The sequence below is a fragment of the Balaenoptera borealis genome, assembly GCF_965194805.1.
Source record: "Balaenoptera borealis genome assembly, chromosome: 18".
Taxonomy (NCBI): Eukaryota; Metazoa; Chordata; class Mammalia; order Artiodactyla; family Balaenopteridae; genus Balaenoptera; species Balaenoptera borealis.
Genome location: NC_138877.1, coordinates 19,704,296 through 19,717,861, shown reverse-complemented (window position 1 = coordinate 19,717,861; position 13,566 = coordinate 19,704,296). Strand labels below are relative to the sequence as shown.

Sequence of the window (13,566 nt, the reverse complement as noted above, 5' to 3'; positions counted from 1 at the left end):
AAGGCATTACAAAATATTAATTACAAAAAGATGTATCTGGGTCAGATATGGTTAGGAACCACTTGATCCAGTCCAAAATTTTCACAGACCTTCACTGAAAGAGGTATTAAAGTACATGCTTCATTCCACAAGAAGAAAAGTGAACCTAGAGGGAAAGTGTAGCATACGAGAAGCAACAAGGAGAACAGAAATAGCTAAAAATATGTTAGTAAATATGAATAACTGAGTATAAATTAATACATAAATATATTTTTATGCTCAGTTAAGAAATATATTAAAACTTTAGAAGTAACAAAAACAGTAACAAAATGGGAGCATTGAGAAAGCAGGGGAGTTGTGTATACTAAAGAGTAAAGTATGCCAAAATTGGAATTGTGCTCAGCAAGAGGATAGAAATAGAAATAAATAAATAAGCCCATTAAAAGAACAGAAAAATAATCTGTAATTTCCAAGCCAGCAGAGAAAATTATGGGGCACATGGAAAACTTTGTTTAACCCATTAGCGAGCAGAAAGGAGGGAGAAAGCAAAGAAAAATATGATAAAAAGAAAATACAACTAAGAGTGTAGAAATATGTCTAAATAGATGAGTAATCACAATAAATATAAATAGATTATACTCACCTATAAAATGGTAAAGATAATCAGAATGTATAGAAAATATAGCCTCTGGATGCTTATATAAGACATGTGTAAAATATAACTGCACAGAAAGACAAAAAATAAAGGGACAGAAAAATGATATATGCTAAATCAGACAAATAGAAAAACATTTAGTAGCAAAACTAAAATGAGCCAAAATAGAATTTAAGGCAAAAGGTATTAATAAGATAAAGAGAGATATTGAATAATAAGAAAGAATGATCCACCAAGGAAATAGAGCAATCTTCAACTATGTGTACTTAAAAGCATAGCTCCAAAATTTATAAAGCAATATCTTACTAAATTACTAGGAGACATGGACAAACTGATAATCTCCATGGGAGATTTTTAACTGAGAGCTCAAACTCAAAATGACTAATAAGAATATTCGAGAGTTGAACAAGAAAACTAACAAGTTTGAGCCAATTGATATGAATAGACTTTTGCATCAAATAGAAAATATACATTCTTTTCAAGTGCACTTTTTTTTTTTTTAATGACCACATATTACATCACCAAAGAGAGTTCAACAACTTCAAAGAACGGCTAATGTATAAAACATGTTCTCTGCCCAGGATAAAAAAGATTAGAATTCAAGAATAAAATGTTTGGAAAGAAAAAAATGTACTCCTAAATAACTCTATGGATCATAGAGAAAATCATAATAGAAATTAAAACACTTGTAGAACTGAATGGCTATGAATGCACTACACAAAAGGCCTTCAGGAAGTACTTGTTGAAAGAGTAAACTAGCATCCAAAGTTTTTGACTCCCAGGCTGCTGGCTTTCAGTTGTCATTATGAAAAATACAAAATGAAGTATTTGAAAAACAATAGGTAAAAATAAAGGACCAGGTAAACTCTAAATAAAGATAACAATTTTCAAACTGTCAGGCTAAGACTTCAAAAGATACTTAGGGTATATAATAGAAAAAAATGTTTCTAAGATCTCACTATAAATGGTATTATCCCTACCACCTATGTGATAAATAGACCAGAAAGAAGTCTGGTTTATAAAAGAAGCAAACAAACAAAAATTCCAGGGGTAAAATAACAAGTGAGGCATCATTAATAATGCCAGGGCTTCCCTGGTGGCGCAGTGGTTGGGAGTCTGCCTGCCAATGCAGGGGACATGGGTTCGAGCCCTGGTCTGGGAAGATCCCACATGCCATGGAGCAACTGGGCCCGTGAGCCACAATTACTGAGCCTGCGCGTCTGGAGCCTGTGCTCCGCAACAAGAGAGGCCGTGACAGTGAGAGGCCCGCGCACCGCGATGAAGAGTGGCCCCCGCTCGCCACAACTAGAGAAAGCCCTCGCACAGAAACGAAGACCCAACACAGCCATAAATAAATAAATTAAAAAAAAAAAAAAAAAAAAAAGAATGCCAGCATCCACTAGCTTACCTGATGGAAAACCAGAAGTTTGTGTCATATATAGAGTCCCAAACCTATCAGCTATGAATTTAATAAGCTTAAACAAGTCTTCAATAAAGCACAAGCTGATAGAAGACAGAAATATTTCTTATTTTTCTGTATCTATTTCAATTATTCTCTTTCTAAAGAGGAAAAAAGAAATTACTTGAAAGAGTAAAGTTAACTGGAAATCCAATCAAATGTTTTATATATGAACAACAAATATTTCATCCTCTTGAAAAGAAACAATTTTTAACACCAAGTTTCATATATAGGTCTTTGTCTACATCTTTTTTGCGTACTGTTCAATGGAAAATTACTGCAATAATCCTTACAAATCTAGTCTAGAAAATTTTCACCTACAGCATACAAAGGTCATCATTAAGAATAGTTTAAGCAGGCATTTAAAGGTTAATGAAAGCAGTTCTTTTCTTTGAGTTACCTTTGCATTGTAGAGACAAACTGTATGAAAAAAGATAACAAATACTGTCTTCCATTATATAAATACTCGGGTTTTTAAAAAAATTCTTTACTCTTTCTTCTTATAGACAAAATGTTTGCTTCCATATAATCAGGCCATTAATGGAAAAAAGTCATTGGATTTGCTTTTCTTCACACCAGGTGGGTTGCTTTTTTAAATCCTCTTTTCCCAAATAAGGTACTGGATTTTGAAAGAAAGATACTAATTTGAAATCCTCTGAGATTCAGTAGAGTTAAAGCCCTGTTATAATAGACAATCTACATTCAAAGCACAGGCAGTCCCTAAGTTGCAGTGGGTTATATTCCAAAAGTTAATTTGAAAGTCTGCCGTTTAGAACTTGCAAAGGCATTTTGCCATGGAAACAAAGTTATAAATGACAGTTGAATTTGCAGGCTAGCCCACAAAAGTCTATCTAACCCATAATGTGTCTGAATCCAATTGCTTCAAGAAGAGGTTTGTAACAGAACATAATAGTCCACTGACAGGCTGATAGGTGGCCCACTTTATTGGTATCTCTCAATTTAGGGTTGTTGACTTGTCATTTTAATATTTTTTCATTTTATCCTCTAAAAATGTATTAGTCAAATAATAATACCTTTCTATAAAAAGTACTTAACATTTCTCATAGCCATGTAGATTAATTTAGCACTTTGATTTATCTTACATCAAAGGATAAATAAGTATCAATACTCTTTTATTTTCCCTCTGATAAAAACCACGGTTTCTTTCTCTAAAAGCTTTTTTTTTTTTTTTTTTTTTGCTTTTTTGCTAACCCTGAAATTTATGCAAAGTTAAAATTCCTTTTCTAATCACTTGTTTTGATGGTTAATCCATAAAGGTTTTTCTCATTTTGTTTTTATTTGTTGGTTATTTAAAAAGCCGTTGATAACAACAGTGGCTTGACAAATATCAGTGATGAAGTCCGTTAATCACCAATACCACATAGCTTTTCACTTTTGCCATTTCACTTCTCTGACCCCTGGTTAAAAATATGTGGTTTCTAAATTGCTCATGTGCCACCCAAGGTCCTTCTTAATCTGGCCCCAACCTACTTTCTCTGCTCTGTGTGATAGTTTCCATCACAATCTTTTGCACAGGTTTATTTTTTACCCCCAGGCACACTTGGATTTTTCCAATCTCATGCTTTTGTTAGCTATCAGTCCCATTAAAGTCCCCTCCTCTGACCATTCATATTTGAAGCCTATTCTTCAAGATTCACTTCAGATTCCACCCCTTCTGAACTAACATGGAATCATGGAAAGGATGCATTAGAGTTACACAGACCTATGTATGAATTCCAGCTCTGCTACCTTCTTAGCTATATGTATGTGAACATATGTTTAGCTTCTCAGAACCAATGTTTCTCATCTATAGAATGAGAACTAATAGTACTTTGATCACGATGTTGAAGATTAAATCCAAAAAATTAAATTTAAAAACACGATGCCTGTGTTTTATCAACCCATAGCAAGTAATTGGTTGCCTTTTTGAACCCCAGGAGCAAATTTTATCAGAGTTGTTCATTTCAAATGTTATATTTCTGAATTTTTTCTGCATGAGTAGGTACTGTCTCCTTAACCAGATATTTTAAATCTACCTGGTTGAAATCTACCAGTCAAAGTGCAGGCAGGAAATCAGAAACCATGCTAGTTATTTCAGACAGAGGGATTGAATGCAAGGAATTAGTCACGTGGATATTGAAAAACTGAAAAGGCAACAGGAATGCTGAAGGAAATAGCTAACACCTGCTGGGCTGGGCTGGGGCAGGGCAGAGAACTAAATGATAAAACTTCATTGCTTAGAGGAAGAGTTCTCATATAGTTAATGCCTAGATCTCTGAGGGAGGTGTTGTATGGCTGGTTTTTATGCTAATAAGGGAGTACCAATTGACTAGTCCTGGTAGCATTGGAGGGATGTGGCACAGCTGGTGCTAAATATGCCAAAAGACATTGAAGCTATTTTGGAGTTGTTATCTTTTGACAGGAATTGCAAATAGAAAGCAAGTCCAGTCTCTCCTTCACCAGCCTTCCAATTTCTCTTTAATTACCACAGCCTCCATTGGCCGATCCTAAGAGGAAGGCACCTGGTAAATGAGTCTGGGAAATGTAGTTTCCAGACCTAGCCCCAGCATCCCAGAGCAGGATATAAAAGGGTGTGCTTGGAGATGAGAGCAAAATATAAATAATCAGTAGAAAAAGTAAATTTGTTAAGGTCAAGACATTTGTTCTTTGTACAGAACCTTCAATATAAAAGGTATTCTTCTTTTTTTTTTCGAATATTTATTTATTTATTTATTTGGTTGTACCAGGTCTTAGTTGCTAAAAGATATTCTTGATTGATTCTCTCCTTTGCGATGGACCTCTCTCTGAAGCATATTTGGATTATCAATTTAAATTAGATTCTTACAAGAAAGGAGTTGCTCTTATTCAATGTTGAGTAAGATGCCTAGTGTAATATCAATGTTCAATAGGCACTGTTATTAAGAGAATTAATATAGTAAATCATTTCATTAACATCCAAGTCTCTCATCAGAAGTACTTAATTGTTTTTGTAGCTAGGGTCACAGCTTGAGTTAAACTGTTTTTTGGTCTAAGATTTGAGCATGTTTGGGCACATTTACAGAGCAGTAGAGCAGTCTGTTTACAGAAGAAGGGGAAAAAAAAACTCATCCTAAGTGAAGAGAAGTACGAAAAGTTCGCTTCAAGGTCAATTGCCCAGTGTTAAGGAAAAGGCTTAGTAGAACATGTTGTCTATTCCATGCGCTCATGCCTGAGTCCGAGAACTGCAAATAAATTATATAATTATATGCTTTGCTACGATGTATGTGGGAGTTTTGGAGCTGAAGATGAGAGCAGCAGGAGATGGTGCCCATGGAAAACTGTATCTTGTTACAGATATGAGTGCCTTTCAAGTTAGGCGTTGGTAGTTTTGGCACAGATAGAAGTGCAGCGGGAGAGTTTCGTTGGCTTTGGAAACAACAGGAGAAAATACCTCAGTACACCAGGGGAGGGGAGGAGGAAGATGGTAAATGTCATCGAGTTTCTCAGAGGACTAATTCTTGGAGTGTACCTGTGCAAATCCCTGGGGATTCTTAGAATCATCTGAAAGAATTTGAGTGTGGATGGGGGAAGAGTGTGAGACTACTCTGTGAGTTCTACCACAACCCTATTTTTACTCTTAGTCTGCTGTAACTTGGGAAAATGGGCTACATTTGAATTTCCAATGTTTTAAGTCAGTAGTTTCTCTAATTTGAAGTTGAGTATTTATTTGGTAAAGTCATCTTTCATTATTTTTAAAATGAGTCTCTATTTTAGTAATGGTAATTACTACTACTAATTCATTTTAGCTTTTGTCTTTTCAATAGGATGGTACTGGGTTTATATCTTATAAGTACAGTGTAAAGGGAAAATAAGATCAAAGTTCAGTTGTGCCTTGATTTTTAAAAATTTTATACATAAATATTGGAAATTAGAAAAAAATTAGTATCTTATTTACCTCATTAAAAGTATTCAATTTATAAACAATTTCCCTAGTTTTTCTCATTACTATACCTCATTGTCCTTATTTAAAAGATGCCTGTTTCTTTGGATATATAAAAATTAAAGGCAACTTATTGTATGAAGATATTTGCTCTACTTGCCATGAATAGTCGATTTGCCTGGTAGTTTTAAAATGCAGTTTGGTTTAAATATTTACTTCTGAAATTTGTGGAAGAATTTTAAGTTTGGTGACAATTGCATTTAGATTATCTGAATTTTCATTTCCTAACTCATTTAAATTTTATTTTTATTTTTTCTAGATTAAAATCCCATTGTTGTCTTGATAAAGTACTGCTCTGGTTTTGAAGTTTGATTTTTTGGAAAAAAAAAAAAAGGCAGGTAGTTTGGAGATAGTTTTTTCAAATCCCAAGTCATCTTTGGCCTCATTGTCATTATAGATGCCTATCTCCTTCTTCTGTCTTTAAAATGGATTCATATGTCATCTGGTTATGCTGGATAATGACTGTGGTGTGTTCAACCCCAGGGCTGCTATCAGTGCCTCCTAAAGCTGTGCAAAACATCAAAGAGCTGTTGACAGTCTAAAAGACAGATATAGAAACCTTATTTTTTCAACCTAGAGAAAATCCTTGTAATCTGTCTATTATTGTATAGCCCCTTCAGGTCAGGAACCTATTTAATAAGTCCTGGCCAGTAACCAGATAAGACTTTCCCCTCTTTGGAAGTAAGACTGTCTCCAGTAGCACTGCTTTGAAACCATATCATTAACACTGACAAATTTGGGCTATTAGGATATCATTTTGTGATTAAGGAATTCCTTAGTCTTTCCTAATTGGTTTCTCTATAAAGAAGAAACAACATAAAAGACTTGAACCATAGATGAGCAGTTTTCTTGAACAATTGAGTCAATCCTAGTTTAACTCCATGTCACAGAGAGAAAAACCATCTTATGTGTGAAAGTTGACTGCTGTTTGAGCTGTTCTAAGATGTTCAAAATATGGCCCATGGACTACCTTCATCAGAAACTCTTGGAGTGCTTATAAAATGCAGATTCCTGAATCCAAACCTTGGTGCGGAGGACACATGGTAGAACCACTATATCTTAAACAAGCACTCCAGGTGATTTTTATTCATGCTGAAGTTTAAGAACTACTTTTCTAGGACAGAATTAACTCTTCATCAAAAATCACTGAATCACTGAATGGATCTTTTTGATTTTTGAAAAGAAAGTAAGGCTTCCAAGGCTATTCTGGATAAAAATGAGGGCAGAAAACAAAAAGCAAAATTGCTCTGAGTAATAAATTAACAAGAATTTGGGAATTGTCCCAAGACAGATTTTGGGGGGGGGTCCCAGAAATTTAGAAAAATGTGGGGAAGGTTCTTAGTAGAGTGAGGGTCCAAAGCAACATAGTGGCAGGGTGGGGTCTGAGCAGAATGATGGCCAGTGACAAATTTCCTGTGGTGGGAATGGCCAACGTTCAATGTCAAGTTGCTTTTTATTTTATTCCTTGTTTGCTTTTAGGGAAGGAGCTGTTTCATCCATGGAGCAAAGCATGGCTGGGAAAGCATGGTGAGGGATGGAGATTGCAACAGGATAAAGAGTTTGGAGCAAAAGTTAACTCTGGCCAAGTCCCCCCCTGAGTATCTTTGGAAATATTGAGGAAGGTTCTGAACTTTCCCAACCTCACCAGGTCACATTATCCAGGACATCCTAATCATATAGTTATTATTTATTTACTGAGCATCAGGCATATACCAGGCATTTTCATGCATTATGCCACTTAATCCTGCAAAGTAGGTATTTTATCTTTAGGAATTGAGGCTCAGGAGGATAACATGCCCAAGATCAATCAATCAGTCAGTAATACAGCTGAGATTGGAGCCCAGATTTACCTGACTCCAAAGCCTTTCTCTCCTCCCCCACATTATACCACACCCCTCAGAGACAAACAAAAAGCTTCTGGCTACTTTAACGGGTGTACCTCCAGATCAACTGCTTTCACCTCCTCTCCTCTTCCAGACTTGCACCAGTTCCCCATCCAAAGAGACGAGCAATGGCAATTAGTGTTCTCTCTGGTTCTGAGTTACGACCCCCCAGGGTTGCTCAGAGGATTCGGCCAGCACTACCCTCCCACCTCAATCTTCTGTCCCAGCTCTCTTCCTCACCAGACTTTTCCCCCAAACTTCCTAAAAGACAAGTCTCCATTGCCGTTTGACTTTTTCATCTCTTTCTTTCTCTTCAACCCATCATATCTTGTTAAGAGATGTGAAGGGTCTGAGATGTTATGCTCCTTGCAAGCTAATAACTTAGCCTGCTACAGTTTCTTGGATGCTAGCAGAAGACCTGAGTCTGAACTTCCGTGGTGGTGCAATGGTTAAGAATCCACCTGCCAATGCGGGGGACACGGGCTCTAGCCCTGGTCCGGGAAGATCCCACATGCCACGGAGCAGCTAAGCCCGTGCACCACAACTACTGAGCCCGTGTGCCACGATTACTGAAGGTCGCGTGCCTGGAGTCCATGCTCTGCAACAAGAGAAGCCACCGCAATGAGAAGCCCGCGCACTGCAACGAAGAGCAGCCCCCACTCACCACAACTAGAGAAAGTGCAGCAACGAAGACCCAACGCAGCCAAAAATAAATAAATTTATTTTTTTTTAAAAAAAGGGGAACTTTCCTCTAAAAAAAAAAAGAAGACCTGAATTTTCTGGGTCAAAGGACTGTATTACACATGGCACAGCAAGCAGCACCAGCTTCCTGCTCACAGCAGTTCCTTTGCCTCCCACTAATCATACAAAAGATTCCTCTCTCAAAAGTGATCAGTAATCTCCTAATTGTATGATTCAATAACTTTCTAGAATGCTGAAAGGGACCTCAAAGAACACAGTCAATCATTTAAGAAATATTTATTGGGCAGCTACTAAATGCCAGGCACTGTGTAAGCAAAAATAGGCTCAGTCCTTCTCCTCATGAAGGGAGCAATAGACACATACCTAGTATTTACACATACCAAATGTTACAAGCTGTGATAAGTCATAGAGGGAAAGGTACATGGTGGTAGGAGGGCTGACATCAACAAATGTCTTGAACTTGTCTGGGAAGTCAGAAATGTTTTTCCTTACTCAAGTTAAAAGGGAAAAGAAGGTCATGTGCAGAGGGCCTATGGCTGTTGGGATTACAGCACATTTGAGAAAATAAAAGGCAGCCAGGAAGTCTTCCACACAGGAAGCCAGGGGAGAGTGGTGTCAGATCAGACTAGAAAAGGCAAGACCTCACATGTTCTGGTAAGCCACCTTAAGAATGCTAGTCTTATCTTAGAGCAATGAGACCCTGTTTAAGGGTTTTATATGAGAAGTGGCATAATCTTATTTGCTTTTAGAAAAACTGTTTTGGCTGCAAAGTGGAGAATAAAGGCTCAGATTGTATGCAGTGAGACCAGATTAGATTGGTAGCAATTGGAAAGAAGTAGGCCAATTTTAAGATTTTGGAGGTAAAATTGCTAGGACTTGGTGCTGCAACAAATATGGTGAATGAGAAGGAGGGAGATATCAGGGGTGACTACTGCTTGTTTGATTTGAACAACTGGATAGATGAGGGGAAAGGAAAACAGGAAGAGTTTGTGAACTAAGTCGGACTAAACTTTGTAACTTTGAGGCTTTAAGTGAACATGTCAGTGAAGCAGTAGGTATCAGATTTGGAATTTAGGGTAAGGGACTGGGCTAGAGACACATACGTGGAAATCATCAGCATATAGATGATAACTAAAGCCATTGGGGTGGATGATGAGGTTTAGGCCAAGAGATTATAATGAAAACAGAAAAGAACCTAGACTGAATTGTGAGGTACTCCTCACAATTTAATAGCTAGGGAGAGGAGAAGGAATCTGCAAGGGAATCAGAGAAGCGGTACCCAGAAATGTAGGAAAAAATCCAAGAGAGTATAGTGCCAGAGGAAGAAGAATTATTCAAGGAAATAAGTGGTCAAAGTGTTGGGTATTATTCAGAGCTCGAAAAAGATGAGGATTTTAAATAACCCTTATTTTATTGATAAGAAAAATGAAGCACTGAGAAGTGACCTGTTCAAAGTCAATGTAAATTCTTGCCCCTCTCTGGATTCCCAGAGAATTCATACTGGTGCCCATGCTAGGATTATTTATGTGTGTGATTCATTCTCTCCACAGAACATAAATTTCCCGGTCCTCGCTTGACTCAACCTTACAGCATTGTACACTGTTGACTAATCTATGTCTACTTCAGTGACATTATTGAATTATGTCTTAGTCTCCTTCAAAATAGCTGTTCTTTCTTGTTGTGCCTATACATGTAGGGATGTCCAAAATATAATTTTTTTAAAATTCCATTTCTCCCACCTCCACACCCAACCCCAAAGGAATCAGAATCTTGAGGGATGGATTACAAGATTCTGTCTTTTTAAAAAGTTTCCAAGTAGGAAGCTTTGGAAATTACTAGCATAGAGTCAGGTTTGGAAACCACTCCCTTAGTCTCAGACCAAACAGAGCTAGGGCAGCAATACAGAAAAGCCACCCAACTCACCCACGCTCTAATAAACCCTCATATTTTAAAACAAAATACAGTTGTGCCTCAGTTATCCAGAGGCCAGCTTTCCAGTAATTTTGTCTGGAAGAGGGCCAAATCTGGAAGTTAAGAAAAGGAAACCCCTCTGGCGGAAGAAGAACTTTTTGAGAGTGAACAACAATGAAAATATCTCAGGATACCCCTTGATATACAGTCACTGTCCTATTTACTGATGGCAAAGAGGAAGAAAAGAAATCTCTCATTGGCTGACTGTGGATATAAACATCTGATCAGTCATCACTTGGAGCCATAGAGAAAAGCAGTCAAGAAAGGAGAAAAGAGTAAAAAATAAACAGTAAAGTAGAAAGGATGAGAGGAAGGATCTGAGCGGATCAAGAGGCAGATGAGATGAGAAGCAGTGACAGATATTAGAAAAGGTGATGAGAACATTCCAACGAGAAAAAAAGAGATCACCTAAGTAGAGATCCTATATACCTCAGCAATGCCCTGGGACTAGCGTATGGCCAAGGTATGGCGTTTGGTGGCTAGTCATCAACAAAGGATTTCATTAACCATTGTATTCCTTAAGAATGCAGGGAATAAGTACATTTTAAAAGGATTTCTGTAAAAAGGTGGGGAAAAAAAGCACTGCTATGTTTTAAAGGCAGCACAATTCATAAGCTGAAATGAAGCCAGAACAAGGAGCCTGGGTACGTCGTCATTGTTTCTGAGGGGACAGTTCCTGGGGTTAGACTCCCCGTCCCAAGGACAACCCCCATCCCAAGTCCTCCCGTGGAAACCGCAAAAGGAAGCAGCCCTGACCGGCCCTCAGGCATTATTGCAGCGCCCCCAGTTGCTGCAGGTTCAAGGAAATCTCGGCCGCGTTCCCTTGTAAGTCTTCGGGCTGTTGCACAAATTAAGGTAATGGGTTTCCACGCGTTTTGACTGGGGAAGAGACCAAGAAACTAACCCTCACGTTACCAGCTGAAGTAAATATCTCAATATCTTTGTTTGCTTAAGAGCTCCTGGGGTGTAAGCGTTTGGGATTGAAACCATCCAAGCCCACTTCGGTTGGCTTCCTATTCCTTGGGAGAGTGTCTTTAAAAGCACCTGCCGGCATTAAGTTTTGTGCTTCCTGAAAAAGGCAGACCCGGTGCGCCTCAGAGGGAGTCTTTTACAATCTGGACTGAGAAGTGTGTGAGCAGCCCCAGGAACGTCAGTTGGCTCCTCATTTCCCTAGTGTCGCTAGCAGCCTGGCCGCGGCGGCGGCTGCGACGACCCAGGCGTAGCCGGACCTCAGGAGAGAGCCCGGAGCCCCGGGAGGGCGATGGGCGCCCCGGGAGCGGCGACGGAGACTCTGACGCCCCGCACCGGCGGCTCCGCGGGCGCCTCGCGCTACCGGTAAAGACCAGCAAGGCGGCGGGCCAGGGCGCGGGGCGGGGACGCGGGGTCCGGGCCGGCCGGGGGCGCCGTCGGCTGGGCTCGCGCAGCCGCACTCGGCGCGCCGACTCCGGGCTCCTCCTCCCGGCTCCGTAGTAAGCATGGCGGCGGCGGCGTTCGTGGTCCCTCGGGTGAAACAGAAAGCGGGAGCTACGCGGAGAGGGAGCGAAGAGCGGGGCTGAGGCGGCACCGTCACTGCCGGGAAACCACCCCAACAGTCAGTGCGCCGGCGGCCGCGGCGGCCCCGACAGCTGGCTCTGCCGCTGAAGTGGAGCGAGAACGATCAGGAACCCGAAGAAGAGGCGCCGGGGTAGCCGCCTTGCTCCGCCTCAGAGCGGCGTGACTCGGAGGTGAGAGCGCGGGCGCTCCCTTCGGGAAAGGTGTGGCAGACCGAGGCGTCCGGGTCCCGTCTTCCCCCCCCGCACCCTCCCCACCCGGGGCAGGCGCCGCGGAAACCGTTAGGCTGGGTGTGAGGGGCCGGGGCGCCAAGCGGGGCTCGGGCCCGTCGAGGGGCCTGGCCCACCCGGTCTTGTGGGCGCGCGCTGGGCGGAGGGGAGTGGGCCGCGGGCGGGACCCGTCCACTCACGGGGCACCTGCTGGGCCCGAGTCTCGCCGGGAGGCGCTCGTGGGGGCGCGGCCGCGGCCCCGCCACCAGCCCGCGGAGGCGGCGCGGCGGCGCGGGCAGCCCTCCCTCCGCCCCCCTGGCCCGCGGCCCGCGGCGAGCCGCGCCGCTGACGGCGGCGCTGGGGGGTGGATTGGGGAGCCCTCCGGAGCGGATCGCCGAGCGGCCGCGGCGCCTTAGGTGTTGGCCGCCGGGCAGCCGCCAAACTTGAACGCTCCTCTGAAGAGAGTTTCCCCCGCTCCTGTTGGGGTTAAAACCTCGAAAACCCGCCCTTGTGTATTTGATCCTGTTTGGCTGGTGCCAGTACCTGGCCGTTCCTCCAGACGGCGGAGTTAACCACCTGTTCAGTCGGGGGGTGGACTCCGGGCTGCAGTCCTCGCCCTGTTTAACAGCCTGGATCTTTGAACTTCTGACACGGCTGTGGAAGGACGTCACGCGTTAGGTAAAGAAAATGAACACGTAATTTAGCCATAAAATCGAGGGCAGAACGGCGGCGGTTTTAATGAATGTAGTCGTTAGTCGTTCTTTTATTAAACTGTTAACGTTAAAAGCCTTGGGATAGTTTTCTGTGGGGGGAAGGGGGGTAATGGATAGTGGGGTGCTAGGAATCATAAATACGGGATTTTCTTTTGTGAAATTTCATGTAAGTTCCTTTGGACACCTTCGTGTCTGAGCATCTATTAACATAGCATACCAGGCTGACAAGAGTTTGTTTTTTTTTTTAAACTGTATAATCCTTATGTATGTGTAGACTGTAGGCTCTTAAAACTGAGCGGCATAATTATTTTGCTTTTTCCCGTGGTCTGTGTTTTTAGTTCTTGGAAGCAAAATTGGTGTGTGTTCTTCTGTATTATAAGAATGAAATAACAAAAGTTGAACTGTTACTATAATGTTTTATCACCATGATAGTACCAGCGCCAGTGCTAAACATATGCCACCCGG

General features: G+C 41.2%; 1 protein-coding gene across 6 annotated transcripts in view; it reads left to right on the top strand.

The window, feature by feature from the left end:
- Positions 1-8,743: 8,743 nt before the first annotated feature.
- FNDC3A (fibronectin type III domain containing 3A) overlaps positions 8,744-13,566 on the top strand; it is a 193,156-nt gene continuing 188,333 nt past the window's right edge. The window contains exon 1 of one of the 6 annotated variants that reach the window (XM_082365287.1): positions 8,744-11,483. The gene's annotated coding sequence lies outside the window, so the exon portion shown is untranslated. Of the gene's footprint in view, positions 11,484-12,051; positions 12,353-12,758; positions 13,067-13,566 lie in introns of those variants that run through there. The other 5 variants (XM_082365292.1, XR_014236917.1, XM_082365286.1 and 2 more) reach the window with 5 other exon arrangements.